This window comes from Danio rerio, chromosome 1, assembly GCF_052040795.2.
Source record: "Danio rerio strain M-AB ecotype USA chromosome 1, GRCz13ab, whole genome shotgun sequence".
Classification (NCBI taxonomy): Eukaryota; Metazoa; Chordata; class Actinopteri; order Cypriniformes; family Danionidae; genus Danio; species Danio rerio.
The window spans coordinates 33,494,543-33,512,459 of record NC_141021.1 but is presented as its reverse complement, the minus strand read 5'-3'; positions in this window follow the sequence as shown (position 1 = coordinate 33,512,459).

The following is a 17,917-nucleotide window of genomic DNA, read 5'->3' as shown; positions in this document are numbered from 1 at the left end:
CTCGATCTCATATGAAGTACGAGCTTGTGATGACATATGATGACATGTGCAGGTGTTGTGTAAGTGCTGTCCCATTTCTTAAGGGAAAATTTGGAAGCCCTTCTCCTTTACACTTTGCTTCAAGGGCCAAGGTGAAGGGGTAGGGGTACAAAAATAAAACTGGGATTGGGCCTTAATGGATATTTTTAACATTTAAACACCACATTGGTATCAGTCTACCTTTGGCACTGAAAAACTGGTACTTCTAAAAACACAGGGTTGATTTTTAGGGAATATACAGTTCTTCTGAATACGGAAGAAGGGGTCAAGCGCATATCACCTTCAGCCCTCCACTGAATCACCTTTAACAAAGACACAAACAGAAACAGCATGTGGAGAATGATTGGGAGCGCTTGTTGGAATGACAGGTGTTATCAACTAAAGCGGACCAGGCGTGTCTCTTCATGAGGCCAGCTAATGATGCGCAACCATAGGCTACTTTATCCCTCACAGTGAATTACTATCATAAAGGTTGCCACGGTGAAAGTGACATCACTTATCAGCAACAAATTTTTGTTAGGTTTCTTTGAGTGGCCATCAGTCACCAAACAATGCACACATTCACAGCATTTTCATAGAGGTCAATATATTTTTATTTAAGACTAGAGCTAGTTTACAAAGTAACGCTGACTTTAATTGAACTTCCAAAAAGGATGAAACCAAATAACAATTAAGTATTCCGAGGTTGATGTGTAATTATCATATTCCCGTCCTCTAATTCATGCATTAATTGCTTTAATTAGCAAAGCAATTAAAAAAACAATGCTAAGGTCTGTAATAGCATCCACCTTCAGTAACTGTTTATGTAAATTCCCTTGTGTTTGGTGTAGGTTAATGAAATGTTTGTTATTAAATGGGAATTATGTGTGTTCAAGTATGTAATTATCAATAGTTTAGCAGTAAATTTAATAATTGTGTTTTAACCTTCTAAGTGATGCATACAGTGCAACAGGGCTCTTTGTCCACAGGTACGCCATAAACAACTGCTATTAATATAAAGCTGACGGAAATGAAAATACCCTTGCGCAAGGTTAATTGAAAGTTTAAATCGTATAATTGTAGGTTAGAATGCCATTATTATTTTTCAACATAACTCCTTAAAAAAACAATGGAACCTGTGACCTTTTTGGAATGTTTGCTCTCACCATTTTACTCTATAATGAACACCTATTTGTTTATGTAAAATAATAATAAAAAGAGTTCTCATTTAGTTCTGTTCCTTGAACCCTGCACTGTAAAAAACAACCTATAGAATCTACTCAATAAAACTGAGGTAAGAATTTGCACTTACTTTGTTTGGGTACATTATAAACTATATATTTATATAAAGAATACCTCAATTTAACAGCTCTGACAAACTGCAAAAAATTAGGTACGGTCTACCTAATATTTTACATTAGATTACATAAATTATTACTTATAATAATTGAGTAACATTAACTCTATGTTAGTAAGCAACAGTCCATCTACTAATTTACTATTATTAATTATTACCCAATAAGAATAATCAAAAATAATTTTTTCATTAAAGGTTGAATTTACTTAAAAATTGTCAGAAGCAGGAGATAGCATCAATTGCTTTTTTATTGACAAAACATTTTTTAAAAACATTTAAAAAATATAATAAAAAATGCAAGTACAAAAAAAAATGCAAGTACAAAAAAGGTACGTTTTTACCAAAAAGTACGGATAAAACACCTTAGCATTAATTTCAAAAGAACTACATTACATAAAGCATTAAACATTCCATATTATGTTTTCCACCCATCTGAACACATTCCAAAATTAAAACTTCAGTGTTTAGATATGTGTGCAACACAAATGAAAGGAGTCACTGAAAAGAGAATAAAAAAAATACAAAAAAAAAAAACTAAATGAAAAAAATCTCCTTTACCTCAACAGAATGCCATGCCAACATTTCACCAACTTTTATTTTAAACCAAAACAAAAAATGCTCTTAGATTCAATTTTTAGGAAAATACAACTTCATATAACTTGCATTGCATGCAATTTCTTAAACATTTTGAAAAACATTTGAAAAAACACTAATTAGGTACAAGTGCATTAAATTTCCCCCAACACAACTTCATAAAACATTGTTGAAAATTGTAATTGGAACACAATACAATTTACATATAGAACAGTGTCTTTACTGGATGAAGCCAGCTCATTCCAGTAGCTTACACCTGGGGCTTTGGATCTTTTTTAGCAGCTTCATTCCATCAAGTTCCAAAAACAGTTTCTGGAACACTTCAAAAGTGTACTTGAGGTTTTTGGGATATTGAAGGTTGAGTGCATAGTTAAGTCCCATCAATAATGTGCATGCTTTGGTTATGTTCCCACAACCGTTCAGCACTCTGCTGCCCTCTATGACGACACGCACATCCACTGGGTCCACCTTAGCTGTGGGGTTTTTAATCACTACCAATTTCATTATGATTTGTATGGCCTTCAAGTTCATTCTCCTGTTAAAAAGAAAAAAAAAAAGCATTTTTCAGCACTGAACTGAACTAAATCATCGAGAGCATGTTTTAAACAAAGCAAAAGGCCGTCGCTTGGTGCATTCGCTGTTAATTCATTAGCAATGATTGTATTATCCACAGTACTACAGCCGTAAAAATAGTGATCACGTTTAACTAATCCTGCGTTGAGAGAGGTTAGGACCGCCTACCTCATTAACATATGGACACAGAAATAAATAAATGTAGAAATGCAGAAATAAATGTAAAAATAAATAAATATAGAAATACAAATAAATGTAGAAATAAACGTAGCATAACACAAATGATACCAAAAGCTAAATTAAAAATGACACTTTAACACAAAATTATTAATTTATGTATTTCTACATTTATTTATTTCAGCATTTAATTAATTTATTTATATATACATTTATCTATTTATACATTTATTTATTTATGTATTTCTACATGCATTTATTTATTAATTTATGTATTTTTACATTTATTTATTTCTGCATTTATTCATTTATTTATACTTAGGTAATTTCTGGTCCTCCATATCCGTCCGCATGAACCTTTGTGAAATGTAACCCAAACATTAGAGAACTTTCTGTTAGCCATTGCCTTAGCGCAGATGTGTTCGCAGATAATTACATTCCAAATGTAATTATTCCCACATTACATGGGGGTGAGTAAATTGCGTAGGTAAGTGTAGGTAAGTAAGTGTAGGTAAAATGTACCCATTATGTTGCATTTTAGATGCTAACTCATAAACTTAATTAAACTTTAACTGATTTTCTTGGGTGGTATTTAACACCCCCTTGAGTAATTTTTTGCATGCATTCTTTTCAGAATTCGGCCTTTCTAAAGTTTCATATTTGAAAAGCAATGAAAGGGCAGCACAATATTGGAAAATATTGATATTGAGATGTTTTATTTTTCTGTTTACTTGTGTTATCTTTCACTAATATTTAAATTATATATGTATGTATGTATATGTATGTATGTATATATATATATATGTATGTATATATATATATATATATATATATATATATATATATATATATATATATATATATATTTATATTTATTTATATATATATATATATATATATATATATATATATATATATATATATATATATATATATATATATATATATATATATATATATATATATATATATATGCATACATACACACACACACACACACACACACACACACACACACACACAAATATATATATATACATATGTATATATATATATATATATATATATATATATATATATATATATATATATATATATATATTATTATTATCATTATTATTATTATTATTATTATTATTATTATTTAAATTAAATATACAGTGGTGTGAAAAGAGTGTTTGCCTCTTACTAATTTATTATGATGGGTCCATCTTCTTTTTCTGATTGCAAAGTAACATAAAAAATATCATTATATCCTTTAGTATAGTATATCATATATATTCTGAGGTCATGTGGGGTAAAATGTCTATAATCCATTATTTAATTATTAACCTTCCAGCTAGGGCAGCAAAGGAAATCACATTTTTCTTACTTTAATTTTTAATAAATAAAAACTCTGGTATACAAACTACAAATCCCATCATACCCTGCATTCACAGATCACTTTCAAGTTCACCCTGATTACACACAGCTGAAGGACCTTATCATTAATTACTTGGACTATAAATATTCCATTCAAACACACGTCTGCTGCTGAGTATTGTCTGGCCGTTGCTGTCATTTCTTTTTTTTTTTTTGTCTTGTCTGTGTTTTTGACTCTTTGGACTGTTTCTATAGTTTTAATTGTTTACCACCATTTTAATTTAGACTTCTGTATATGACTGTTTGCTCCTATTTGGACCCTTGCCTTTCTGACCATTCACTTATTAAAACTGCATTCAGGTGCGACCTGTCATCATGTCTCCATTAACAACAATGTTGACATTGACAACTTTAATTCATCTTCCTTGTATTTTCCTCACATCCTGAAGGGTTAGGGCAAAAAAAGAGAAAGAAATTAGGAAGGTAAGTATTGAGAAGCACCAATCTCAATTCAAATACTGCATCCAAAGAATAAGCAGAGCATTTTGAAATGGGAAGGTCTAGCTTACAGAGGATAGATCTCATAGACTAGCAAATGAAAAATTTACCTTTTTGAAAGGGATGTTAAAACTGATGATTGATTGTCTGACAAAAAAACAAGGTTCTTCTAAATATTTTCCCCTTTCCAAAGCCTTTGACGTACTGTGATGACACAATCAGCCTTCAAATGTATTCTTTTATCCAATCCAAGGACGACTACAAAATACCTGAAGTGTTTCTTATTTTGTGTGTCATATCTATCAGATGTTCAGCCAATGGTCTGGGAGCATGACATCTGAGGCTGAAACTATTTGATGATTTATTTGTTTCAACTATTTTCAGGTGTTTAGTGAGATAACAAACATGCATATGCAAGACATATTTTAAAGAGCATTTAATCTGGAAAACATTTACTGTGTACAAAGAAATATTAAAAGATCTGTTTTATGAATATTCTAGATTAGGGGTAGACAACCCTGTTCCTGGAGAGCCACCTTCCTGCAGATTTCAGTTGCTACCCATATCAAACACACCTGAACCAATTAATTAGGACCTGAACACCACGTGATAATTACAGGCAGGTGTGTTTGATATGGGTTGCGGTTGAAATTTGCAGGAAGGTGGCTCTCCAGGAACAGGGTTGGCCACCCCTGCTCTAGATTATATATATTTTAAAGATACATCCTAGATGTCCATTTAACATGCAGTAGAATACATACATGCATCTTCCAGATTTAAAGGGCTCCAATTTTGGTCTTTTAACAAGATGTAAAATATGTTTTTTGTGTGTCCAGAATGTGTCTGTGAAGTTTCAGGTCAAATACCCATAAGATTATTATACCCTGCTGGAAATGTCAATTCTTTGGTCAGAGGGATGTGTAGCTGTTTGTGTTGTTTTCGTTCATCTTCCCTTGCAAATGTATTTATTTGTTTATTTGGCATGAACACTGTACATTAATTAGCATTGCTGCAAATGCATAATTAGCCAGAAGGCTATTTTTCATTCATTATCCCTGGACAAATGTTAAAATTGTCAACCTAAAAAACAATAAAAAAAATTATACAATCAATCAAGCATAATTAAGAAGCACTAAAATAGACATAGTAGACCCTTTTCACATTTCCGAGTTTCTCAGTAGCGGAAGTCATCATAGTTGGTAAAACTTATAAGTGCAGTGAAAGGGAGAGTTTAGCAAACACTTTTTTACAATCGTATTTGCTCAAATAATAAAAGAAAACTCCATGATGGTGTTATTAAAACTTTCAGAAAAAGAAAGAAAATTTGTGGGAAAATAATATCAAATTTACTGTCCTGTCCTAAAGACACTGCATCAGAAACATCTTGTACAAGCGGTAATTCGTTTTTTGTAATTTGAAGGAAAGATCATAACTACATTTAAATGTTTATATGTTGGGCAGCACGGTGGTGCAGTGGGTAGCGCTTTCAACTCACAGCAAGAAGGTCACTGGTTCAAGCCTCGGCTGGGTCAGTTGGCGTTTCTCTGTGGAGTTTGCTAGTTTCCCCCACAAGTCCAAAGACATGCCCTATAGGTGATTTTTTTAGGTGAGCTAAATTGTCCATAGTGTATGTGTGTGAATGAGTGTATGTGGTGTTTCTCAGTAATGGGTTGTGGCTGTTTTCACAGTATGTAATATTACATCACAGTATGTAAGTAATATCTTTTCTTCTGGGATGTCTTTTTTTGTTTTACTTTGGCTAGAATAAAAGTAGTTTTTAATTTTTTTTAACATTTTAAGTTCAAAGTATCAACCCATTTAAGCTATATATTTTTTGATATTCTACAGAACAAACCATAGTAATGCAGTAACTTGCCTGATAACCCTAAACTGCCTAGTTAACCAAATTAAGTAAAACCTTTAAATGTCACTTTAAGTTGTATAGTAGTGTCTTGAAAAATATCTAGTAAACTATTATTTATCATCATGGCAAAGGTAAAACAAATCAGTTATTAGAAATGAGTTGAAAACTATCATGTTCAAATGTGTTGAAAAAAATCTCTCTGTAAAACAGAAAATGGGGAAAAAATAAATAGGGGGGCCAATAATTCAAAGGGTTAATAATTTAAGTGCAATAATTAATAACTTCAACTGTACGTAGCACAAAAATAGTTTAAATTGCCATAAAAACACAAATTTCTTAGCAAATGCTGTCTTGTGGACATGATAATGCTTTAATGCTGAGACATGGTAATATGTGCCTGCATGTCGATCAATATCGGTAACCAATATATATTTTATTACTTTTCAATAAAAAAACAAACATTTTATAACAATCAGTAACCAAAAAATACTTAAATAAACTCAAAATAGGTTCTTTTACAACCATACATACATAACTCATACTGACAGTTTAGCCCTACTTCCTTACATTTATATGATTAAATATACTCCATTACTGCAAAAAAGGTGCAAAAAATAACATATCGTGTATTGAGCGTTTCTGCAACACAAATCATTCATAGCTTTTAAAAAAAGTATGTAAATCTGTGACTACTCCATTAATCTTTTTTTTTTTTATACTCACATAAATTGCCATTTTTATTTACCCAAAATAAAATTTATATGGACTCTCAGAAGCTCTACTCCTAACAAAGTTAAACCCACAAATAAATATCTGCATTGAAAAAAAAACTCATTAAAAACACATCAAATTAAGGACTTAATCTATAACAATTTATAAATGCATGGAATATTTTTTTCTCTTTCAGTATAAAAAAATGTCAACCAGGACTAATCTCATGATTTATCACAGAGATATAAGCATATGTAAGAATTGCCATTAAATATCACCTCACTTAGGTAATGATGGCTTATAAAGTGCTCAACAATGTGGTCTAAACTCCATACTAAGTCCAAGAACACAACACCATGTTGTATCACTTTTGTTATTTAAAACCTTTCTATAAAGACCCTAACACAGCTTTTATACACTTCTTTCACAGTGAAAACATCATCACTAAAACATACAATCTTCTTTTTTAAGAAAGGACATCCAACTTTGGGGACAAAATTAGATTATTAAAAGGGTCATCTACATTGGGGTTTATGAAACGTGCATATTTACCCACACAATGAATATCTACAGACATGTCTGTCCAAACAACTTTCAAACATTGATTTTGAAAGATAGGTGCCCTTTAAATAAGCTCACTCATCATCAGATGTCTCTACGATGCTCTATCAGGGCAGTACTTATGTACATTTTGCAGCACAATTTGTTTGTATTTTGTGTCATTGTAACATGTTTCATGTTATCTGGAAACTGATTGTTCTTTTAAACTTGCAATATTTAATATGATCCTATTTCAAATATTACAGTACCTATAATGAAAAAATAGCCTATGTACAGGACACGTGATTTATGAAGACCATATAGGACTCGATGTAACAGCATGGTGATTTGTCTCAACACACATCACAAAACACATTGCAACATCTCACTGGCGTTGATTAGTCTTCACGCAGCCAACACACCTGTCGAAAGAAAAGACCTCTAAGAGAAAATCACTTTCCTTTCACGCTCAATAATATCTTTTACCCTCTCATGTCAAAAAAAGCTCTGCGTCCGACAGACTTGAACTCTTCCGGATGTCAAGCCGGTTAGTAACTTCATCAGAAGTGCATCAATTCCCATTAGCTGCAAATGAACGTGTGCGATGCGCGTCACCCCGTTGCCCGTTTGATCAGCGGCACCGTTTAAATGCCACTTCGACTCTCATTAACCTCCGCACCGGACATTTACCGCGCGTCCGAGCCGAGCTTCCCACTATACAAACAAAAGGGGCTGATAATACTAATGCTTGTGTTGTGACAGCGCTATTTATAATGATTAATGATCCCGTGTTTTAGTTGATTACTGTGCCGCCGAGTCTCCATACTTGTTTCAATTAGTGTTGTGAAGGTCGCTAAACTAATCCCTCACCCCCATACGCATAATCTTTTCCCATTAATAATCATACAATGCTTTCTGCCCTCATGCTCATTTGAATCACCGGCTCTGCTAAAGGAAAAGACATCTTCAAGTACTACTGCTTTGGACAGGAAATATGATGATGATGATGATGTTGATGCTTGGTGTGCTGTGACTCATCGACCTGCTCCCTCAAGGGATTTCTCAATTGAGCTTTAGCATTTAATACATCGTTATTTGTCTAATTAGAGTGGATGGAATGATATTTAGGCCTCATGAATTTGATGTGCTACCAAACTCTTTCTCTGCAGGCTTGAGTGGGTCATATATTGTTGTCGACAGGACCAGAAGCAACCTGTCATTTTCTATCAGTTCATACTGCACACTGTGCTTTAGAGATGCATAAAGCTTGTCTATATTTAAAGGGCACCTGTGATGTAAAATCAACTTTTGGAAGCTGTTTGGACAGAACTGTGTGTAGATATAGTGTGCTGGTTGTCATATAGGAGTGATATAAACTCATGTTTCTTTTTTAAACTTCCTGATATAAAAATAGGATCCACAATTCCAGAGATTTTGAGGGCCACCGCTATGTAGGAGGTTTCCCCACCCAACAAATTGATTGATAAGTCCACATGTCCACAGAACAGAATGTGCTAAGTAACTGGGATTAAAATATCAGTTTCAACAGTGCATGTAATAAAGTAAGGAGAAAAAAATCATTATGTAATTGATTTTTCATGAACGCTGAAATCATTACGAGGAGCAACAATAGAGGAACTATGACGTAAATTTGTATGCAAAAACCCTGAAGCGAGTTAGCATTTTAGCAGTTCCAGTTCCCTCGTCCCAAAGTCAATGGGGTTTTTCAATGGGGTTTCAGTAAAATCGTTTAAAGGTTCATGGCTAACACAAACTCAAGATATTTTTCACGTTTTGTTCTATGACATAAAACACATCAGTTACAGCACACTCTTGAATGTTTAAATTTGTTATGCATATTTAAAAAGACGGTTGCTATCAAGTTGCTAAATGGGACTAGAGGCAGTGTTGGAGACATTTGCAACCGGGGAATGACACATACAACTGAGGTAAGATCCACAATGCAGGTTTATTCATCGTCAGGCAAGCAATGGTCAATACAGGTACAAACGGGTATGTGAAGGCAGTCCAGAATCGTAATCAGTAACAGGCGAAAGGTCAAAAGAAAGGTGGCAGACAAAGACAAGGATGCTAACAAGGCTAAGGTCGGTACACAGGATAAAAAGACGGGGAAACGAGTTGTAGTGTTACTTACAGTGAACAAGACTCGGCAAACTGAATGGGTGAGTGTGTGGATAAATAGTGTGTGCAATCAGTCTCTGACAATCCTCAGGTGGTGCGAGTAATCAGTCTAGATGAGGAAGCATGTGTGAGTGTGACCGGAGTGCATGTATGTAAATGTAGTCCATAAATGGCGGATTTGTAGTCCATGGTTATTGTTAGTGCAAGCCAGCGATCTCATGGGATATGCTCGCTGGTAATCGTGACAACATTATACGTCATCGAGCTGATCTGGTCTGGAGCGCAGCTCGCTTGTGTTGGGCATTTGGATTTGTCTTTTATTTTCATGAATAGTAATTTATAGTATGTAGTATTTTTCTAATTGGGAATTCAGATTATGTGTAGATAATGCCTTCATTTGTAAAGGCTGTCGAGACATTAATTTGTTGATCATTTATTTTAATAAACAGTATTACGAAGATACTGCTTACTAGTGCACCCTGTCTCTTTCCTGCTCTCAGTAATGCAAACGTGTGAATAAATGTGTAAAAATACATGCATGTTAACTGTCATTTTCTTGTGATCAAGTGATTTTTCGTCTTTTTTTTCTTCATCTGAACACATTTAACTCGGTCATAACTGCAATATTTAAACTCCTCCATAAAATGTATAGCATATGTGACTGTATGAGCTGCTTTTCACTGTACTTCATGACAAAAAAGGAATATTGAATGTTGCTTTGTGTCCATGATGGAACCTGCAGGCATTTGATAGGCTTGTTCCTCCACACGCCTCATTTCTGTCGTCTGTTAAGGTAAGCGGGCTGTGTGCACACGAGCGATACACTTATTTATATATGTCTTATGATAATACTATGTAGGCAGATTTATACACACAGTTTTAAAACTTTTAGAACAACCATAAAGCAAAACAGATGTATTTCCCACATAAAAACGATCCAAAAGGCACATAGGTCTATGTGTTTTTGCGTGTTTATTTGTTTATAATATATACCGTGGATTATAATATAATAAACAGAGAGGTTAACTCTTTGTCATGGACAATATTTCTAAAAATAAGCTTGATAAGTTGTCTGTAGCAGGGTAGTGCTGACGTCATAGACGAGCGCCCCGAGGGCACTGTAGTCCGTCTATAGCCTAATGTTAGCTTTTCAATTCTTGCGTTTGTATTTAGGATCCAAAAGTGCTCAAAGTTGTGTTTTCGTGTAACAATTATCCGGCTGGACATAACTTGTTAGTGTAATAACCATTGTTTGAACCCAGAGCTTAATATTTGCAATCTTCGAAAAGCCTATGGGAAAATCACATAGGGACTTTCACGAGGGAACCAGTTTTATGCTAGCAGCCAATTAGCCTACAAAGTGACGTCATAGTTCCTCCACTCTATATACAAGAGGAAAAACCTTGCAAAATTAAATATGTGTGTGTGTTAAAAAGCTCTCAGAAATAAAGGTACATGAACTGTCATTGGGGTGGTACCTTTTCAGAAGGTACATGTTTGAAAATAGGTACATATTGGTAACCTTTAATGTATATATCAGTACCTAAAAGAGGAACACACAAGTTGCTAATATGTACCCTTGAGGTAATAATATGGACCTTTTAGGTACAAATTTGTACCGTTTAAAAAGGTACCACCCCAATACCTACTCGCGTACCTATATTTTTAAGAGTGAACAAATTTTTTAATGACATTTGTGTGAGACTCATCATTTCAGAAAGGCTTGAATAAATGATACCACAAATACATCAAATAAACGTACTTGGTATTTTTGGCTAATGAGCTTGATTTCTGCTTCATCCTTGTCTGTCTCTGTCACTGACTGCTGTTTATATAACATAACAAAGGAGAAGAATACACTCAAGTGGGATAGGTCAGCCTGATCCAACGAGGAGAAGTATTTTACGTTTTGTCAGTTTAGTCGCTAATTCGTTCAAATTTGTTCCAGTTGATTCGTCAAAAAGGTACGATTTTAAAAAGGAGGCGTGGCGCCCAACCCATCCCTTAAACCCAACCATCATTGGGTGATGGGCAAATCGTACTAAATTGTACGAATCAGATCGTACAAATTTAAACGAATTAGCCACTAAATCAGAAAGTTACGAATTGCCGTGAGATTGTGTTGGATGGGAACCTCTCACTTGCATTTAAACACACAGGCTACGAAAACATTTTTCTCTGAGCTCAAAATGGCCATGTTCTGCATTGTATAATAAATAATCTGATGGGTATTTTGAGCTAAAACTTTACAGACCAGGACCAGTTAGTTGTAAATTACATACACATTATTCTATAATACTAAAGTCAATTTTTTCTGTCCATTATTTCTGACCAAACAAAAAGCACTGCAATAATTTATTTAATAATAATTAAATAAATAATTTATTTAAATAATAATTGAATAATAATTTATTTTTCCATGTCACGTCTTTAAATATGAAAATTATTTGTACCCCAGTATTTTTAATGGTATTTCTGAGCTTGCCTGTTGCTAATGACACCCCTGCAGTTAAACGGGTTTTCGTCACCAAATGGATGCTTAAGTCTTTTTAACTGATTATATTTGAATTACATTACAACATCAATCCTGTAAAAGACACCTTATGAAACTGAAAATAGTCACATAAAGCTTTCACCGGAAGTTCATCATTGGCTGAAAAACATTAGCTGTGCATATAGCCCATTGTTTTTTGGTTTCCACATAATCATATTTGTGTAGGTTACACAGGAATTATATCGGCATATAATAAAATTTATTTAAAAATCCAACTGTTTTTTTAGCCACTAAATTTTATCATTACAATTTGCGATGAGAGCAAGTTGAAAGGCTACTATACATTTAAAATGTTAAAACTTAATTTAAAATGAGCATAGCAGATAAAATGGTTTACAATTTTGTGTGTGTGTTAGTGGTATGATAATTCATGCTTTAAAATACTATTGTAGTGCTGTTTTAACCCTCATGTGCTGTTTTCTTCCAGTCTAGGGTGATTTAAAGTTTTAATTTGACCACAACTTTCTCTGTGTTAGAGCAAATGGAATGATCTTTGGTGCAAATCTTATTTTGACACATATTTTGGAAATTTTTTTAAAATCAACAATACACTCTGGGCATATTTACTACTCTTTCGTTATGTTGGTGGGTGTTTTTTGACCCATTTGCCTTCATTATAATGATATTTTTTGATTGTAAATCAATGACAGCATGTTATCATGTACAGATGAAGTCAGGATTAATAGCCCCCTTTTGATTTTTTTTTTCCTATTCTTTTCCCAAATTATGTTGAACAGGGCAAATAAATTTTCACAGTATATCTAATATTTTTTCCCTGGAGAAAGTCGTATTTGTTTTACTTTGGCTAGAATAAAAGCAGTTTTTCTTAAAAAAAAGAAAACATTTTAGGATTTTTTTACCTATTTTTTTTTACCCATTTTAACATTTTAACAATTATATTTTTCGATTGTCTACAGAACAAATCATCATTATACAATAACTTTCCTAATTCCCCTTACCTGTCTAGTTAACCTAATTAACCTAGTTACGCCTTTAAATGTCAATTTAACCTGTGTAGAAGTGTCTTGAAAAATATCTAGTAAAATATTATTTACTGTCATCATGGCAAAGATAAAATAAATCAGTTATTAGAAATGAGTTATTAAAACTATTATGTTTAGAAGTGTGTTGAAAAAAATCTTCTCTCCGTTAAACAAAAATTGGGGGTAAAAATAAATAGGGGGCTAATAATTCTAACTTCAACTGTATATATAATTGTTGCTGATTTCCCCTGTTGGGCACTTACCTTGGTTTCAAGAGTTCACACTTAGATATTGCTTGACAACTGTAAGCAGGTTTGGCATGCTGTCCCGGGAGAGAACCCTGAGCTCGGAGATAGTTGAGCCCAGGGCTCCCGCCAGGTCCATAGAGCATGTAAGGGGAGTACGAGATCAGGTGGTTCTCGAGAGCTCCCCTTTTTAAAGGGAGGAAAGGAGGAGATAGGGGGTGGATGGGGGGTTTCTTCAGAAAACGAAGGTAAGGGAGTAATATCTAGCTAGGCTATTTATAGTAAGTTGGAATAGATCTGATTGGCTAACTAATGAGTGTAGATAGGCGGCCAGCTGTGGTCAATTATATCACGTGCTCCTCTCGAAATTAGTTTAAAAACTTCACATGTTTGAGAAAACAAAAATTAAGCAGCTCTGCTCTCAAAACATATTAAACATAGTAAATGTATTCACGCACACACACGCTATAATCTGCTGTTTTACTCCATAGAACTCCATATAAAATTCATAAACTTTTTTTGCATTGGCATATCTAAAGGGTTAATGGTGGCAACTGATGATCAACAGTAAAGATGAAAAGGTTTACCCCTTCCCAACAGGGAAAACCAACAATCTAGAATGCAAAATTATTTGATATCATAGCTTTGGATTCAAAACATGTCAATTTGGCAAATCAGCCACAAACATAATAAAAGGATGGTCCATCTGAACAGTACACATAGAGTTCATTTTATTTTAAATTATTATAATTAATATTAGTCTTTCAACAGCAGTAACTGGTCCAGAATCCCCATAAAAGAGCATACTTCCCAAGGCCTAACTCACTCCTCAAGCTCACACTAGCAGTGAGTCTTTTTATCCACAGCTTGCAGACTGCTGTAGTTGAGTGAAGGTTATTTGCCAGCTGAATGACCCCTCTTGTTTAGGTTTGATGGATGTCGTAGAAAGTGAGCTCAGCAGGGGGTCTTAGGGGCAGAATGTGTGTGTGAGAGAGAGTGAGTGTAAGGAAAAGGATGCTCTATGATCTGTGAAGAACCAGAGCGAGAGAGAAAGAGAGTGTGCACCTGAGTGTTAGCATCAATGCTTATGAGGCTTATCCATCAAACTCAACACACAGCTAAGCACGAATGAATAACCCTCGCCCTCTCTCCGCCTCGGGAGGAAAGGATAAAAAATCACACTGGTTTTGAGGTCACAGAAGTTGTTGGTGGAAAAGTTCAGTTACATACATTTTATAGGAAGCATTGTTTCCCAGAACAGGTTACAGACCTCTGGAATGGACGGTAAAGAGAAGAAAGACCCAGTGAGATGAAAAATCACAGGACAAAGCTGAGTTCTAAAGTTCAGCATGCTGAACTCGCAATCTAATTTACTTCAATAATAACAAAGGTTAGCACAAACAAAATGACGATCGTACATCTACTGTATGCAACGGGACATTTTTAGAAATGAACTGTCCTGTTAGTTCATGAAGAAGATTTAGTTTAAAAGTCAACTCATCCAAAAATGAACAATATTTCACCATTTTCTAGCACTCTTGTAAGAATGTCTAAAGGGGGCCATGACAAAGCGGTGAAAAAGCCCAATGTTTATGAATAGTGGTGGTGGGGTGGGGGTGGAGGGGCAGCAGCCAAGAATCATGGTGGTAGCCAGATAGACCATCATCAGAAGATTGATTAGGTATGATTTAGAGATTTTCATTTCGATGTAACCTTTTGTTTGTTTGTTTTATTGTTAAAAGCCAACTGAAATTAAATGTTTCAATTAAATGGTGTGAATTAATTAGATTTACTTACGGTTACCCTATGGATAGAGGACAAATGAAGGCAGATGCAGATTCTGCTTGACTAGTGTACGTAGCATTGGAATCCACTGTGTTATAAATGTGATTGTTTATGTTTTTATTACAATACATTATCATTTTAAATGTTATAGTGCATTAGTTAATATGATTTAAAGTGACGTTTTCCAATAAATTAGGAAATTACCAGTGGCAACTTTAATTAACTTTAAGCAGTGGCAACTGCTCTCAACGATATTTGGTTTTGGCTCATTATACAAAAAAAGTTTGGGCACCCGTGAGCTAGATCAAGTAAAGGCCAGCTTAAACCAGCTATGACTAGCTTCAGGTGTAAATATCACCACAGCCAAAGTTTTTACATAGCCATTCTTCAGAAGCTGAGTGGCAGCATATATAAGACACTGTTGAGTGCTTGATGATTTTTTTTTTTTGCCATTTTTGTCTCCCAAATCGGGTTTGGGTTATTTGCCATAGTGGCCTTTTGGCTTGTTTAATTGGGTCCTGAAATCATCAAAGTTTTAGGATTGTATATGACTGGCTGTCTGACACATTGGATGAGAACAAAACTGTTGATCTGCTTTAAAACTGCATCAACATTGACAGTGGGATAGGGTATATCCAGAGATGTGCAGAAGGACTTTAAATTTTTCAGTGACCTTAGTCAAAACGCTGTATGCCATTACAAAATCAGCGCGTTTAAGGTCTGTTTTCTTTAAAAATCAACAATCTTCACTGCTTGATTAATATACAATACAAAGTGGGTCTCAGAATATTCAAGAAGCACAGTAAATTACAGTTTCCGCGCCATGTTTTTAAAATGTGAAAAATGATTTTACTCTAGAACTTTCAATGGAGTTTCTGCACTAGTTGCTAATCCTGGTGGGAGCGTGCGTGTAAAATACTTTTTAAAAAAAGAAAAAATATATAATTTTACACTTAAACAACTAAATGAATGCCAAAGTCTATTTAACTGATCATAATTTGTTTACATTACAACATCAATGCTGTAAAAAGAATCATATTAAATTGAAAAAAAAAGTCACAATAACTGTTCACCGGAAGTTTAATGGGTATGGAAAGAAAACATTAGCTGTGCATATACCCTATTAAAATGAAAGAATTAAACTTTGAACTGACTTGAACTGAAACTAACTTGATTCATGTGTTTCTTTGACGCTGTTATTGATAAATTACTACTATCATTGTTTTCTGAATTTCTTGGTGAAGTGCTGATTTAACACAATATGTATTATATAAAGCACTATATAAAGCAATAAGATGTGTTTGAAAATTTTAAGGAGTTTATTTTTTTAATAACCCATTTACCTTTCGCTCATGTATTTGTGATCCAATTAAACGTGTTCATTTAGAGTGGCATGCTCAAAAAAAGTTAAGTTTTTAGCTCTTAGGGGAATATCTTGTTCTGCATAATTACCCAAATTTGATTGGAACTGAACTTGACTTCTGGAGATGACTTTTAATGAATGTAAATCAGGCCTCTCACATCCCTACGATTAATTTTGTCTGGGTAAAAAAAAAAAAAAAACTTGTTAGACAACAGAAAAAAAAGTGTTAAAGCGCTGACAGAGGAGTGCTGTCAGGCATTTTTCTGCTCTATCTCATCTCCATGACTGGCACTCTAGAGATATTTTCCCCTCCCTGACTTTGATCATGGAAGTGATGTTTTAGAAGGAGATGGGGTGAATTCCAATGTGAGGTGAGCATTTCTTTAGCATACCAAAAATATCCTGGGGGTGTTGTCTTGGAACTTGGCTGTTAGTTTTCTTAGCCTTAGATATGTGTGTGTCTCTTCATGTAAACATATGCTCTTTGACAACACGTAATTGTTCACTGTCCAATACAAGGCCCCTGTGACGAATTGGGTGTATCAAATGTTAAGTCACGCCCACTGTAAGGAGGGAAGGTCAGGTCATGCATAGTCTGATGGATTTAATAGATGCTGTGTTAGATTTGTAGCTATATGGGAAGCAATTCAAAGCCCAAGCATAGCAATACAATAAACAGGTTTCTATTAAAGAAAAAAGCTAAATGGTCAGTTTCTCCAAGAGTTATTATCAACCCAGGCTCATTTTGATTATGTACCTCTATATACATTTCGGAGAGAATATGTCCCAGGAGCTACATTTTTCATGGATCCACCAGAGGTTGCTCTGAACACTTTTTGAGACCTCAAATTTCTCTCGCCAGGAGTAGGGTCTGTCTGCATACTGTAAGACGGGTGTAACATGAAGGGGCTTTAGGAGCGAAACCTGAATTGCGTTAGACGCGTAACAAAGTTATGGAGACATGTCAAAACTATGTTGTCGGCAAGATGGTGCTGTACATCATTTATTAACTTTTACACCTACTCCACACCTATACCCAACCATCACAGCTATTAATGTCTATACCTACCACAAGTCTAAACCCAATCATCATTGTTATTAATGTCTACCCCTATCCCAAACCTAAACCCAACCATCACAGTTATTAACAT